This window comes from Erythrolamprus reginae, chromosome 2 (assembly GCF_031021105.1).
Source record: "Erythrolamprus reginae isolate rEryReg1 chromosome 2, rEryReg1.hap1, whole genome shotgun sequence".
NCBI lineage: Eukaryota > Metazoa > Chordata > Lepidosauria > Squamata > Dipsadidae > Erythrolamprus > Erythrolamprus reginae.
In genome coordinates, this window is record NC_091951.1 from 47,035,853 (window position 1) to 47,050,809 (window position 14,957).

The window sequence follows — 14,957 nt, forward strand, 5'->3', positions numbered from 1 at the left end:
TAGAGGTCATTTGTTCATGTTCTCTAGAGAGATTGCTATTTCTTTGGCTAAGAAGATTTTAGGTGTTCCCATGGCTAAGTGAACATTGCTATGAATATGTGGGAACATAGCCGCACCCTGAAGAATGAAATATTTTGGGGAATATTAAAAAGTAGAATAATATATTTCTCCTAAGGGAGTGATGGGGAAACCTGCTCTTAAGAAAGGCAGAAACCAACCTCGGCCTTCTTGCCTCAAGCGGAAACTGAGGAGGCCAGCTTTTAGAAATACAGATTTGATCATCCTTTCAGAAAGACTGAGTTAGGCAGAAACCTCAAATAAGGGACACAATTTAGCCAAGGGTTGACAAAGTAAACTCAGACAAACAGCTGGGGTTTGCAATTACCCCTTTTGTCTATAGAGCCAACCATGACCCCTACATGACCCCATAGGAATCCAGAAGGGATAAAATCTACCCACTCTAAACTCCATTTTGTCAGCTGTCCCAGAATCACGTGTTATTGGTGGTTCTGCTCCAGTGGTGGGGATTCAACAATATTTACTACCGGTTCTGTGGCCATGGCTTGGTGGGCATGGTGTGGCTTAATGGGCGTGGCTTGGTAGTTATGGCAGGGGAAGGCTACTGTGAGATCTCCATTCCCACCTCACTCCAGGGGAAGGTTACTGCAAAAAACCCATTTCCTGCTGATCAGCTTTGACTGAAGAGATAAAGCCAGGGCCATTTACTGGTTCTCCAAATTACTCAAATTTTCTGCTATCACTTCTCCTGAACTGGTGAGAACCTGCTGAATCTCACCACTGTAATTTGTTTCAACAATAAAGGGATCCTTTCTTTCCAATCAGCCTCCAGCCTCCATTTTATATCCAGCACCTTCCTCCTGTATTGGAAATGAACCAAATGGATATTTCTTCCAAGAAATGAAAAAAGCATTTGGAGATGCACAATTTTCCTTGCATTAATTTATAATTGTGTTATAGGACAGAGAAAGAATGGCAAGCCTTCCTTTAGCAACTGGGAGAACTGGAAAAGGCCCTTCCGGTGCTCAGTCTGGAATCCATGGGGAGATCTCGGCAAGAACTGGGCAGAAGATGCTGGAAGACGGAACCATCCATTCACGAGGTCAGGCTTGGAATTTCAGGAGCCTCCAATATCAGGAGGATGAGGGTCCCCGAGGACTTTGCAGCCGACTCCACTACTTTTGTAGTCGATGGTTGAGACCAGACAAGCACACAAAAGCACAGATGCTGGACCTGGTTGTTCTGGAGCAGTTCCTAGCGCTTCTGCCCCTGCAGATGAAGAACTGGGTGCGGGAGTGTGGAGCAGAGACCAGCTCCCAGGCGGTGGCCCTGGTGGAAGGCTTCCTCCTGAGCCAGACAGAGGAAGAGAAGGAGGAGCAGGTTGACTTGCAGGTGAGAGGACTTCCTCTTGGGACTCCAGAAACAGTTGAATATAATAAACAATATATTCACATGTTTGTATCCTTTTCGTAGTTTTCATAGTTTTATTAAGATTATCAAGATATAAAATACAGAATACACTGCAATTAATTTTTCCACTTCATGATTTGTGATATCCATTAATTCTTCTCTCCTATTTCAAGTCATTCGCAATGGAGATAAGAGATCCTGAGAGAAAGAGGCATCTGTCAAATCTCCCTCAAGAACAGTTTTTCAGGGAGATCTCTCAGGGAGATCCAAATCAAGACACCTCAGGAGGTAATATAAAATCCTTCCATTCCTTTGAGAATTCCTAAATTTCTCATCTCTGTGTTCTTTTCTCTACAGCATACCTCCTCCCATTTTACTAATTATGCTTTTTGAAATTCTTTTTCCCTCACAGGGAAGAATAGAAGAAAGTTGTCTCTTTCTTTTGGGAGAGCAGAAACCAGGATTGAACCTCTAACTCACGTAAGACAAACATAGAAACATAGAAGTCTGACGGCAGAAAAAGACCTCATGGTCCATCTAGTCTGCCCTTATACTATTTTCTGTATTTTATCTTAGGATGGATATATGTTTATCCCAGGCATGTTTAAATTCAGTTATTGTGCATTTATCTACCACGTCTGCTGGAAGTTTGTTCCAAGGATCTACTACTCTTTCAGTAAAATAATATTTTCTCATGTTGCTTTTGATCTTTCCCCCAACTAACTTCAGATTGTGTTCCCTTGTTCTTGTGTTCACTTTCCTATTAAAAACACTTCCCTCCTGGACCTTATTTAACCCTTTAACATATTTAAATGTTTCAATCATGTCCCCCCTTTTCCTTCTGTCCTCCAGACTATACAGATTGAGTTCATTAAGTCTTTCCTGATACGTTTTATGCTTAAGACCTTCCACCATTCTTGTAGCCCGTCTTTGGACGTTCATTTACTAGATTTATATTTTCCATTTTCCTCCGGAGATCAGAGCATGTAGATAGCACAGGTAGTAGAGTCCTAAGTGTGAAAAACGGACATGTCATATTTTTGCTACTGTGTAATTTTGAACAGTCAATTAAAGCTGTTGTTAGTCGGGAACTACATGCACGAGTTCCCACACCCATAATTCAATGTCTGGGGAGGGTGAAAACAGCTTCCCCTGCCACATGGTGGCCCTCTGGAGGCCGGAAACAGCCTTTTTCCCAACTTCTGCTAGGCCCTGTGTGCTCGTGTTTTGCCCTCCCCAGTCTCCAAAGGCTTCCCTGGAGCCTGGGTGGGTGGGTAAAAGTGCCCTTCCCCATCCCCCCCGGACGCTCTCTGGAAGCCAAAAACGCCCTCTCAGAGTGTCTGTGTGAGATAAAAATCAGCTGGCCGGCACACACATGCACATTGGAGCTGAGCTAGGGCAACCGCTTGTGTGCCAGGAGATATGGCTCTGCGTTCCACCTCTGGCATTCATGCTGCCCTATCGAATCATTCAAGTTGATAAAGCCTGCCTAAAATATTTCATTAGTGTTGTGGTTGTGGTTGGCTCTGGCCCAGCTCCTGCCCCAGGGAATGGAGAGGTGGATGCAGGGGAAAATTCAACAGGTCATAGGCCTGTGTTATTGCCGACAGAATCAGTTCAGAGTTCAGTTTTCTCGGACGAAGAAGAAGGTGGGAGTGACTCGGCAGAGGAGAGCTTGGCACACAGCCCAGGCAGTCAATCTCCCTTATCTTCCATTGATTCAGATTATGACGTTTTGGACCCACACAAGCACAGAATTATGTGTAGAAGAGACCAAATAAGGACATATTACAGGAGATAAGAGCGGCCACCTGTGTTTGGGTGGGGCTCCAGTAATTAGGGCTGCTGCTATAAATAGCAGCATGTGGGTTTGGCCGTTGTGGAAGAATATCTGATCAGAGTTAGTCAGGAATCCTATGTTTTCTGGACTTTGTTGCTTTTTCACGCCGTGGAAAACAAATCAGAGCAACGTGTGTGTGTGTGTGTGTGTGTGTGTGTGTCTCACTTCGTTGGAAGAAGGGGTGTGAAGTTTCTTCATAGCTGCTAACTAAGTACTTAATGACTGCTGAAGGAAAATTTTACAGACTACCCGGTTGTTTTTGGGAAGAGTGCTCTTTGCAATGCAAAAAGAGTGCTTAGTTTATTTTGAATTTTGTGATAAAGAACATTGTTTTGAATGTTCAAACGTGTGTGTGTCTGAAATTTGTACCCTTGAATTTTCGGGAGGTTCCTATCAGAGAGCCCGGCAGAACAATTAGTCAAATGCTTTTTGTCTGCCCATATTGTCATATAAACCATGGCTTCTTACTAAGCATAGCCACTTTTCTTACTGTATATGTTTGCTTTGGGAATAATAGGAAAGATCCTGCAGTCCATCCTTAGTCTGTTCTTTTTCTCCCCTTTCAGGAGGGTCTTCTGCCCTTTGAAGAGGTGGCTGTTTATTTCTCAGAGGAGGAGTGGTCTCAGCTGGATCCTCACCAAAAAGCTCTGCATTGGGATGTCATGGTGGAAAATTATAGGAATGTGGCCTCTCTTGGTAAGGGTTTCCTGTTCTCCAGTGAGATAATTCAGGAAGACATTTTGTAGTTAATGTCATTAGTCCTTTCTTATGAGAAGATCTCTAAATAGATATCCCCTCTCCAGAGGGATTTTTCTTCTAAATCTAAAAAGGAAATAGGTGTATGACATTCTGCTGATATGTATCCTATCCAATTTGTTTTTATATTTACATTTAAACATTTTAGTGACAAAGTAATTCCTTAGTTTGAAATAATTGCAAACTCCATCACACAGATTTCAACTATTTTGCCCCAGATGCTCCAAGATCATTCAAGTTTTTTTTACTTAATGTCCTTTTCAAGGTTTTATGTCCCATCAATAGAGATATTATCATTTCTATACTATGGCATTATAAGGGTACAAATGTGCAGTATATGTAACATTTGGTACAATACCTGAAGGCAATTAATATGACTTCTGACAGAGTTATATTTTTCCCTAACCTTTCTCTCACTTTCATTTCTCTTTCCCTTTGAAGGTGATAATAAGAATGACAGTAAAGTCCCTGGAGAACGAATCAAAGTGTTTGGACAAGGAGACGTAAAGACGAAACCTACAATTGAAACAGAATTTGAAAGGCAGAAGAGTAACCTATCAAATAACTGGAATAAGCAAAAGTCATCTTCTACTGTTGCTCAGATGCAGGACATTATTGATCATCAAGGAAAACTAAAGAAGAAATATATCGGAAAAGGTATAAGACTCTTCAAAGACATATTACATTTAAATGGACCCTTTCCATCACAAGCCAAAAGACAAGACAATCTATGCAAAGTGAAAGGAAAAAAATTGATATTGACACTTTCTCAAGGAAATGGGTCTCTTGAGTCACAGAAAGGTTTTCATATGGGGGAAACATCAAATAAAGGCAATGAACATGGAAACAAGACTGTTAATAAAAGGACATGCACAAGGAAGCCACATAAATGCATGGAGTGTGGAAAGAGCTTCTCAATTAGCAGTAATCTTACACGCCATCAAAGGATCCACACAGGGGAGAAGCCATATAAATGCATGGAGTGTGGAAAAGACTTCAGAAGAAACATGGAACTTATATGGCATCAAAGGATCCACACAGGGGAGAAGCCATATCAATGCATCGAGTGTGGAAAGAGCTTCAGGAGAAGCAAGGAACTTACATCCCATCAAATGATCCACACAGGAGAGAAGCCATATAAATGCATGGAGTGTGGAAAGGGCTTCAGGCAACATGTTCATCTTACCTCCCATCAAAGGATCCACACAGGGGAGAAGCCATATAAATGCATCGAGTGTGGAAAGAGCTTCAGAACAAGCAAGGAACTTACATGCCATCAACGGATCCACACAGGGGAGAAGCCATATAAATGCATCAATTGTGGAAAGAGCTTCTCAACAAGTGGAAATCTGACTTCCCATCAAAGGATCCACACAGAGGAGAAGCCATATAAATGCACAGAGTGTGGAAAGAGCTTCAGAAGAAGCATGGAACTTACATGGCATCAACGGATCCACACTGGGGAGAAGCCATATAAATGTATGGAGTGTGGAAAGAGCTTCTCAACAAGTGGTAATCTGACTTCCCATCATAGGATCCACACAGGGGAGAAGCCATATAAATGCATCGAGTGTGGAAGGAGTTTCAGAAGAAGCATGGAACTTAGATGCCATCAAAGGATCCATACAGGGGAGAAGCCATATAAATGTATCGAGTGTGGAAAGAGCTTCAGAAGAAGCAAGGAACTTAGATGCCATCAAAGGATCCACACAGGGGAGAAGCCATATAAATGCATGGAGTGTGGAAAGGATTTCAAGCAACATGGTCATCTTACTTCCCATCAAAGGATCCACACAGGGGAGAAACCATATAAATGCATTGAATGTGGAAAGGACTTTAGAACAAGAAAGGAACTTACATGCCATCAACGGATCCACACAGGGGAGAAGCCATATAAATGCATCGAATGTGGAAAGAGCTTCAGAACAAGTGGTAATCTTACATCTCATCGAAGGATGCACACAGGGGAGAAGCCTTATAAATGCATGGAGTGTGGAAAGAGCTTCAGAAGAAGTGGTGTTCTTACATCCCATCAAAGGATCCACACACGGGAGAAGCTGTATAACTGCATGGAGTGTGGAAAGGGCTTCAGAACAAGCAATCTTCTTACATCCCATCAAAGGATCCACACAGGGGAGAAGCCACATAAATGCATGGAATGTTAAAAGTACTTCAGTACACTCCATAGTCTTACTTCCCATAACATAATTCATTGACTGGAGAACAAAGCGACATTTGGATGAGAACTAAAGTTAAGAAGTTAAGTAAAGATAATTAAATATTCTGTTACTTTTCCAGCTTCTGTCTACCTAGCAGTTCGAAAGCATGTAAAAATGCAAGTAGAAAAACAGGGACCACTTTGGTGGGAAAGTAACAGCGTTAGGCGTTTAATCATGGCAGCCACATGACCACAGAGATGTCTTTGGACAGTGCTGGCTCTTCTGGTTAGAAAAGGAGATTAGTACCATCCTTACAGCTGGAAACGACCAGCACATATTTATTAATTTATTATTTATTAATTTATTTATTTATTTATTTATTGGATTTCTATGCCGCCCCTCTCCAAGGACTTGGGGCGGCTCACAACATATAAAATGCAGTATACAATATCATAAATCCAATTAATTAATTAAAAAATCTAAAACCCTACAAAACATAAAAAAACAATCATTCCATTCACTCAACATTCTTGCAACACATTCATTGTCCAGGGGACATGATCTAATGGCCCCAGGCCTGCTGGCATAGAAACATAGAAGACTGATGGCTAATACTATAGAGGGATATAGCATTGCTTCCAGCTGTACGGATTCAGCTCCAGTGATCTTAGAAGCTGATGTCTTAGAAGAACTTGAACGATTAAAGATAAATAAGGCAATGGGTCCAGATGGCATCCACCCCAGAGTTCTTAAAGAACTCAGATCTGTCATTGCTGCCCCCCTGACTGATTTGTTTAACCAATCCCTGTTAACAGGAGATGTTCCTGAGGATTGGAGAATGGCTACTGTTGTGCCTATTCACAAGAAGGGCAGTAGAGAAGAAGCTGGTAACTACAGGCCAGTTAGCTTGACATCAGTTGTAGTTAAAATGATGGAGACTCTACTCAAAAAGAGGATAAATCAGCACCTAAAAAACAATAACTTATTGGACCCAAATCAGCATGGCTTTACTGAAGGCAAATCATGTCAGACTAATCTCATTGATTTCTTTGACTATGTCACAAAGGTGTTGGATCAAGGTGGTGCCATGGATATTGCCTATCTGGACTTCAGCAAAGCTTTTGATACGGTTCCACATAAAGAGCTGATAGATAAATTAGTGAAGATTGGACTTAATCCCTGGATAGTTCAATGGATTTGCAGCTGGCTGAAGCGTAGACATCAGAGGGTTATTGTTAATGGCGAGTATCCTGAGCAGAGTCAGGTTACAAGCGGTGTGCCACAAGGGTCTGTTCTGGGTCCTATTCTTTTTAATATGTTTGTGAGTGACATAGGGGAAGGTTTGGTAGGGAAGGTTTGCCTATTTGCCGATGACTCTAAAGTTGCAATAGGGTTGATATTCCTGGAGGCGTCTGTAATATGGTAAATGATTTAGCTTTACTAGATAAATGGTCAAAGCAATGGAAACTTCAGTTTAATGTTTTCAAATGTAAAATAATGCACTTGGGGAAAAGGAATCCACAATCTGAGTATTGTATTGGCAGTTCTGTGTTAGCAAAAACTTCAGAAGAAAAGGATTTAGGGGTCGTGATTTCTGACAGTCTCAAAATGGGTGAACAGTGCAGTTAGGCGGTAGGGAAAGCAAGTAGGATGCTTGGCTGCATAGCTAGAGGTATAACAAGCAGGAAGAGGGAGATTATGATCCCGCTATATAGAATGCTGGTGAGGCCACATTTGGAATACTGTGTTCAGTTCTGGGGACCTCACCTACAAAAAGATATTGACAAAATTGAACGGGTCCAAAGACGGGCTACAAGAATGGTGGAAGGTCTTAAGCATAAAACGTATCAGGAAAGACTTAATGAACTCAATCTGTATAGTCTGGAGGACAGAAGGGAAAGGGGGGACATGATTGAAACATTTAAATATATTAAAGGGTTAAATAAGGTCCAGGAGGGAAGTGTTTTTAATAGGAAAGTGAACACAAGAACAAGGGGACACAATCTGAAGTTAGTTGGGGGAAAGATCAAAAGCAACATGAGAAAATATTATTTTACTGAAAGAGTAGTAGATCCTTGGAACAAACTTCCAGCAGACGTGGTAGATAAATCCACAGTAACTGAATTTAAACATGCCTGGGATAAACATATATCCATCCTAAGATAAAATACAGAAAATAGTATAAGGGCAGACTAGATGGACCATAAGGTCTTTTTCTGCCGTCAGACATCTATGTTTCTATGGCAGAAAAAGACCAAGGGTGGGCTACTGCCCGGACAGGGGGAACACAGTGGAGTAGCGAAAATGGAGCTCCACCCAAGAGCACCCAGCTGACCAACCATCTGAGTGAGTGGGTGAACTTGCACAGCTGAGTGTCGGAAGAAAGAGAAATGGAGCATCCCAAACTAGGACCAATTGAGTGGCATTTCATTTGATGTTGACTGAATTTACATCATTTGTTAAATGCCAAATAAACTGAATATTTTAGGTGGAACTCATCCATTTACTATCTCAGAAAAGTATTTCTATGGGAATGAGTGTGGTTGAATGGTTGTTGAGGGCTTAATGGTTTGTTCTCATATTCCCCTGGCTAGATGAACGTTGTCATACTTGAAAAAGCATTGAAAAGGACATTCACTAACTAGATTAGTATTTCCCTTTCCCCTGGGAAATGGAGCAGGGAGTTTCTTAATATATGTTTTTTTAAATATGAGTGGGTCTTATAGTTGTCACACCAAAAGTATGCATGCCACCCTAATAGCAAGTCATGGCCTTCCAGTGTTAAAATTCAGAAGAGAAAATATCTTCAAATATATGTTTTGTTAGGAAATATTACCGTATTCTTGTAGGGCTAAGGGTCATATAGCTAAATTCTGTAAAAAGAGAAAAAACAGAATGTTAGTAATGTACAGAGAGCATGTAAATATCTTAGTTTAGTTATGTCAAATGCAGCTAAAAATGTAAACCATGATTTGTGGGTAATCGATAGTAGAGCAAAAGAATGTATAACCAACAATTAATTTGTGTACATGACTAAAAAAGAAAGAAAAAAAGACACAAAAATGTGTTAACCAACATGTATCATTAGCTAATGGTTGGAGAATGAGAGCCGGTGGAGAAAGTAATGCATATTGTTCATGGTTAAATGAGTGTTTACCAGTGTTATATACACCTGAAATAGTATATAGTAATCTGCTATCTGTTCTGGTTCTGGTTAATGCAGGATATGTTGTAACATTTGAGAGTGATAAATGTAAAATTGAAAAGCCAGGTAGAAATGTTACTCCAAGGTTGGAAAATGGTTTATTGGTGCTAAAGAACAATCCATTAAATAAGGCTAACTCAGTTTTTGTTAACAAAAAGCCACATAACTGTATCCATATGCTCCATAAGAAAATGGGACATGTGAATTTTAAAGTGTTAAAGAAAGCTATTGAGTTGGCTGATGGTATAAAATTAAAACCTTGTTCAAAATATTTAAATTGCAATGCCTGTAATTGTAGCTATAAAAACAAGATCAAAACATACTGATCTACGGTATCTAAATGTTAGACAGTGTGTGCAAAGCAATACGATCAAATTGGAATATTATACAAGTGAGAATAATATTGCAAATCAATTTACAAAGGCTCAAGGTGCTATCAAGCATAAAGAATGTTATGAAAATTATAACCTGAAAATGTAAAGCGTAATAGATTAACTATCCAAAGCGGAGAATGTTAGTACTCTGTACATAACAGCTGGGTTGGCAATATATAAACAAGCTAGCAATGAATGTTTATTTGTATTGAAGTAGTATAGCTTTAAGAAGTAGTGTTGCAAGTGACCATAAGTGGGAGACACAAAAACATGATTTGCTCTCTCTGCTCACTATAACTGATGTAGTAAGCTGTGTTTGATGTACAGTATTTGTAATCTGATGTATGTTTGATATGTAAGACAAAGTAAGACTTGTAATATTACTATTGTATTGAGAGATATTTACTGATTTGAATGTGTATGATCGGACAGTTTAACTTGACTACGATATAAACATTATTTTATATACTTTAATGTACCTGGTTTGTATGACTGAATCATTACTCATATCTCTTGGATATCTGCTGGAATTCCACATTCCTTAACATGCTGCATTGGGGTGCACACGCTTTGTGTGCATGCAGAGTGCCAAAATATATATATACAGTAATACCTCGTCTTACGAACCTAATTGGTTCCCGGGGAGGTTCGTAAGGCGAAAAGTTCGTAAGATGAAACATTGTTTCCCATAGGAAACAATGTAAAATGAATTCATCCGTGCAACAAAAAAAAATTGGGAAAAACTGCCACTGCCCGGCTGTTTCAATTGAAACAGCTGGGCGCTTCTCAGCATTCTCCCAATGCCGAACCCGGAAGTTCGGCAAAAGTTCAGGTTCGGGAGGCCGCCGAGAAGCCCGGCTGTCGCTTTTTGAAACAGCCGGGGGGCTTCCCAGCGTCCTTCTGAACCCGAACTCCAAGCCTGAACTTCCGGGTTCAGCGTTCGGGAGGCCGCTGAGAAGCCCCCCGGCTATTTTAAAAGATGACAGCCGGGTGGCGGGGCTTCCCAGCGGCCTCCCGAACGCCGAACCCGGAAGTTCGGGTTTGGTGTTCGGGTTCAGGAGGACGCTGGGAAGCCCCCCGGCTGTTTCAAAAAGCGACAGCCGGGCGGCGTGGGCGGGTTCGTAAGACGGAAAACGTTCGTAAGAAGAGGCAAAAAATATCCGAACCTCGGGTTCGTATCTCGGGTTGTTCGTATGGCGAGGGGTTCGTATCATGAGGTACCACTGTATATTTTAAAAAGCAGAAAACACGATGGCGACACATGTACAGGAGAAAACCTCCCACCCCAACCCTCCCAAATATTCAAAAAATAGATGGTGGGGTCCACAAACTGGCACCAACTGAACTGGTTCTGTGACATTATTGTGACATCATCAGTGGTTTGCTACTGGTCTGGACAAAGTGGTCTGAACTGGGAGTAACCCCCCTCTGATCCCTTGGCGATACGAGTCCGCGAGTTCCTGGCCAAATACCAGGTGCCAATGCTGCCTCCCCCCCTTATAGTCCTGACATCGCCCCAGCAGACTTCTTTTGTTCCCAGCCCTGAAAGGAACCTGCTTTTCAACCATAGAAGAGATCCAATCAGCTGTGACGAAGACCTTGCGAGAGTTCCCCGCAGACGCCTTACAGGGCACGCACTGGTCATGGCAGAGTCGCTGGAAAAAACATGTAGAAGCCCAAGGACAGTACTTGGAGGAATTTTAAGTGTTTGTGCAAATCTGTTCAATAAATTACTTTAAAAAAAGAATTGCATTACTTTTGGAACGCACCCTGTATTCTTGGTCTCTAATCTTTATTCCTGAGATCTGAGTCAGATCTGATATTTCTATTTAAAACTTCCAATGACAAAATAAATAACAATGGGGACAAGGGACATCCTTGCCTCGTACCTTTAAAAAGTTCAACCTTTTGCATCATTTCACCATTAATCAATATCTTTGCTGATTATTTTTTATATATTGCCTTGATGACATGAAGAAATCTTGTACTGAAGTTCATATATTGTAGTTGTCTGTTCAAGAATTGCCAATATACATCATCAAATGTTTTTTGCGCATCTAAAAACAGTGCCATTTGTTTTTCAGGATGTTGTTCCTAATATTCAATAGTATTTAAAATTATACACATATTGTCTATTTGTCTTTAGGAAGAAATCCATTCTGATCTGTATGAACAAATTCATTTAGGAATCTTTTGAGCCTGTTTGCTATTATAGATGCAAATATTTTGTAATCCACATTTAAAATTTAAAAGTGATATGGGTCTGTAATTTTTCACATTCAAAGGATCAGCTCCCTCTTTTGGTATCAATTAAATAAAAGCCTCTGTCCAGGAGTCTGGTATTTTAGCATCCTACAGAACTTCATCAGTGGTTTGCTACCGGTTTGGGCAAAGAGGTCTGAACCGGGAGTAACTCTCCTCTGATCCCTTGGTAACAGTTCCTTCTATATTTTCAAGGATGTGCCTAGCTTTGAAGACAAGAATAGAAGCGAGATACAGAAGCAAGACAACAAACTTTGCATGATTGCCAACCAATACTTAAGGTTATATTTTACTAAGCTAGAATAAGTTCCTAAGAAATAATTTCTACAATAATATGAGCAGAAACCAATATAAAGCTTAATTCCTAATAAATAATTTCTAGCAGTATATCATATCAGAAACAAACAGCAAATGCAGTGGTACCTCTACTCACGAAAGCCTCTACTGACAAACATTTCGAGATGCAAACCCAGTGTTTAAGATTTTTTTTTGCCTCTACTTTCGAACCATTTTCCATTTACGAACCCGAGCCCAAGTGCCTGTGCTCTCTTACTGCGTTTGCGCTCTCTTACTGCCACAGGAATTCCCCTGCCTTGTGACTGCCGCCGCCGGGACTTCCCCTTTGCTTGCCGCTGCTGCAGGGATTCCCCGCCTCCGGACTACTAACGGCGACTGTTGCTGGCTGAAGCGCCTGGGATTTCCCCTTTGCTTGTGGTGGCAGTCCAGAAGCGGGGAATCCCGGCCGTGGCAAGCACCAGCGCTTCAGCTTCAGACAAGGCTCCCTGGCTCTCATTCCGTGCCTGGCACCCGCTTCCTCCGGGGGAGTCCCTTCAAGGTGCCCAAAGCAGCGGGCTTTAATTCCTCCTACCTTCCATCTCCATGGACCCTTCCCAATGCCTCCCCGCCAACCGCCAAGGAAGAGGAAGAGAGCGGAAAAGTTGTGAGTGATGGCAGAAGGGCCAACGTGAGGAGTCAACACCACAAAGGGAGGAATCCAGAGTCCTCTCCGCTTGGCCAGCCGCTCTCCCCAGGCTGCGGTCTTTTGGGGAGCGCTCTGTCATGGAGATTTCCAAGTTTTGGCTACTGAAGGCTTTGGCGTGCAAAGGCCGTGGATGGGTGCTCTCTTCTGGGGAGAGGGACTCCGACCGGCTGATCTTCTGCTGGGGGTTTTGCCAGCCCATGCTGAGAAACTGGTGCTACAGCAGGAAATGTTCCGCTGTGCTCTGGCTTCCCAAGACCGCACTCCAAAATCCTTTCTTCCTTGGTGGTTTTTTTGCCTGTCACCATGAGATTCCCCGGACAGCAAGCAAAGTGGTCTTGGGTGAAATCTGTGAAAAAAATCTGCCGCTCAAAGACTATACTTTTCCGCCCACACCAAGGAGGGAACATTGCTTACGTGTTTAGGCAACTAAAGCTTCAGTCCTGTGTATTCTGCTGAAATTAAGTGATAAGATCTGGGTTGCAAAAAATCCGAAAGACCGCTAAAAAGTTAAGCCCTTTGCAATGGTCATGTGGATTTGTGCAATCATAAGGGGCGAGCATAAGTGCACTAGTGTGCCTTCCTTCCCCTGTCCAATTGTCTCTCCTATATTTTATATATCTTTTCTCCCATCCGTATATCCTTTCCTCTACTCTTCATTGATGTATTCTATTCTCATATCTCTTCTTCTATCCCTTCCCTGATATTTACTACTACATGTTTTTATTCTGCTTAACTTTCAATTTGTATTGGACAAAATAAATAAATAAATCCAGAAAGACTTGTAGGCTTACCTTAAGAGTTAGTGTGCAACAGAAATAAAGTAAGATTGGTCCTCTTAGCTTTTTTAAAAATATAAATGTTTGTAATATTTGAAATATAAAGCAAAAACCTCTAGTTAGAATTGATACAGCCAAATCAAGTCCACATCTTATCATAGACAAACTATTACTATATTGGCCAGATTCATCCTTGGTTTTATAGCTGCACTTTTTAAACTTCCCAGTATCAAGTCCTAAATTCTGGTTTCTCCTGAATGCTTCTATCCATGATTCTGTTTAGATTTCCAAGTAATTTTCTATTTCTAATTGTTCTGTACCTCTTTCAATTAAAAAAAAAAATCTCACTTTTAACTCTCAAATGCAAAGATCATCTAGATTTGATTTACTAATCAAATTTCTATACCATCAATTACTCATGCATGCCTCTGAAGGCTTTTACAGAGGCTTTTACAATTTAGACCGAATTTTTAATCAAGAACCCTTCAATGGTGTCCCGCTTTACCAATGTTAAAATCAGATCTCCTTAGCATAGATGAGTCTTCATTCTTGCGGAAGGTGAGGAGGGTGTGGGCAGTATGAATCTCTCTGGAGAGCTGATTCCAGAGGACCGGAGCCCCCACAGAGAAGGCTCTTCCCCTAGGTCCCGCCAAGCGACATTGACTAGTTGAAGGGACCTGGAGAAGGCCAACTCTGTGAGATCTAACTAGTCGCTGGGACTCATCTGGCAGGAGGCGGTCCCACAAGTAGTCTTGCCATGTAGGGGTTTATACCATGTAGGGCTTTATGCCATGCAGGGCTTTAAGTTAAGTAATACCGATTAAATTAGAGGAAAATGGAGAATTAAAGACAGTAGACTCAGGTGACAAAATTAGGTATTAAAGGAGGCAGCATTAAGATAGTAGTATATACTGTACCTAGAAACAATAAAGTATACAGTATATTATTTGTATAGATATGAAAATAGATACGTACATAGAAAAAGTACAAATCTAAAAGTGTCACCAATAATTAAATAAAGTAGGGGTATATATAACCAGTCTGTTACCCATAAAATTAATTAGGATTAGGATTTCTCAGGGAAGGGATAAGAGGGAGAAAGAGGAAGTAGAGAAGGAAAGGGAGGGGAGAAGGGGAGGAGGGAAACAGGAAGAGGGAGAGAATCTTCCGTGCAC

The 14,957-nt window shown here is 41.3% G+C and overlaps 1 pseudogene; it reads left to right on the forward strand.

The window, feature by feature from the left end:
* LOC139160360 (zinc finger protein 721-like) overlaps nucleotides 1-10,240 on the forward strand; it is a 56,934-nt pseudogene extending 46,694 nt beyond the window's left edge.
* Nucleotides 10,241-14,957: the final 4,717 nt, after the last annotated feature.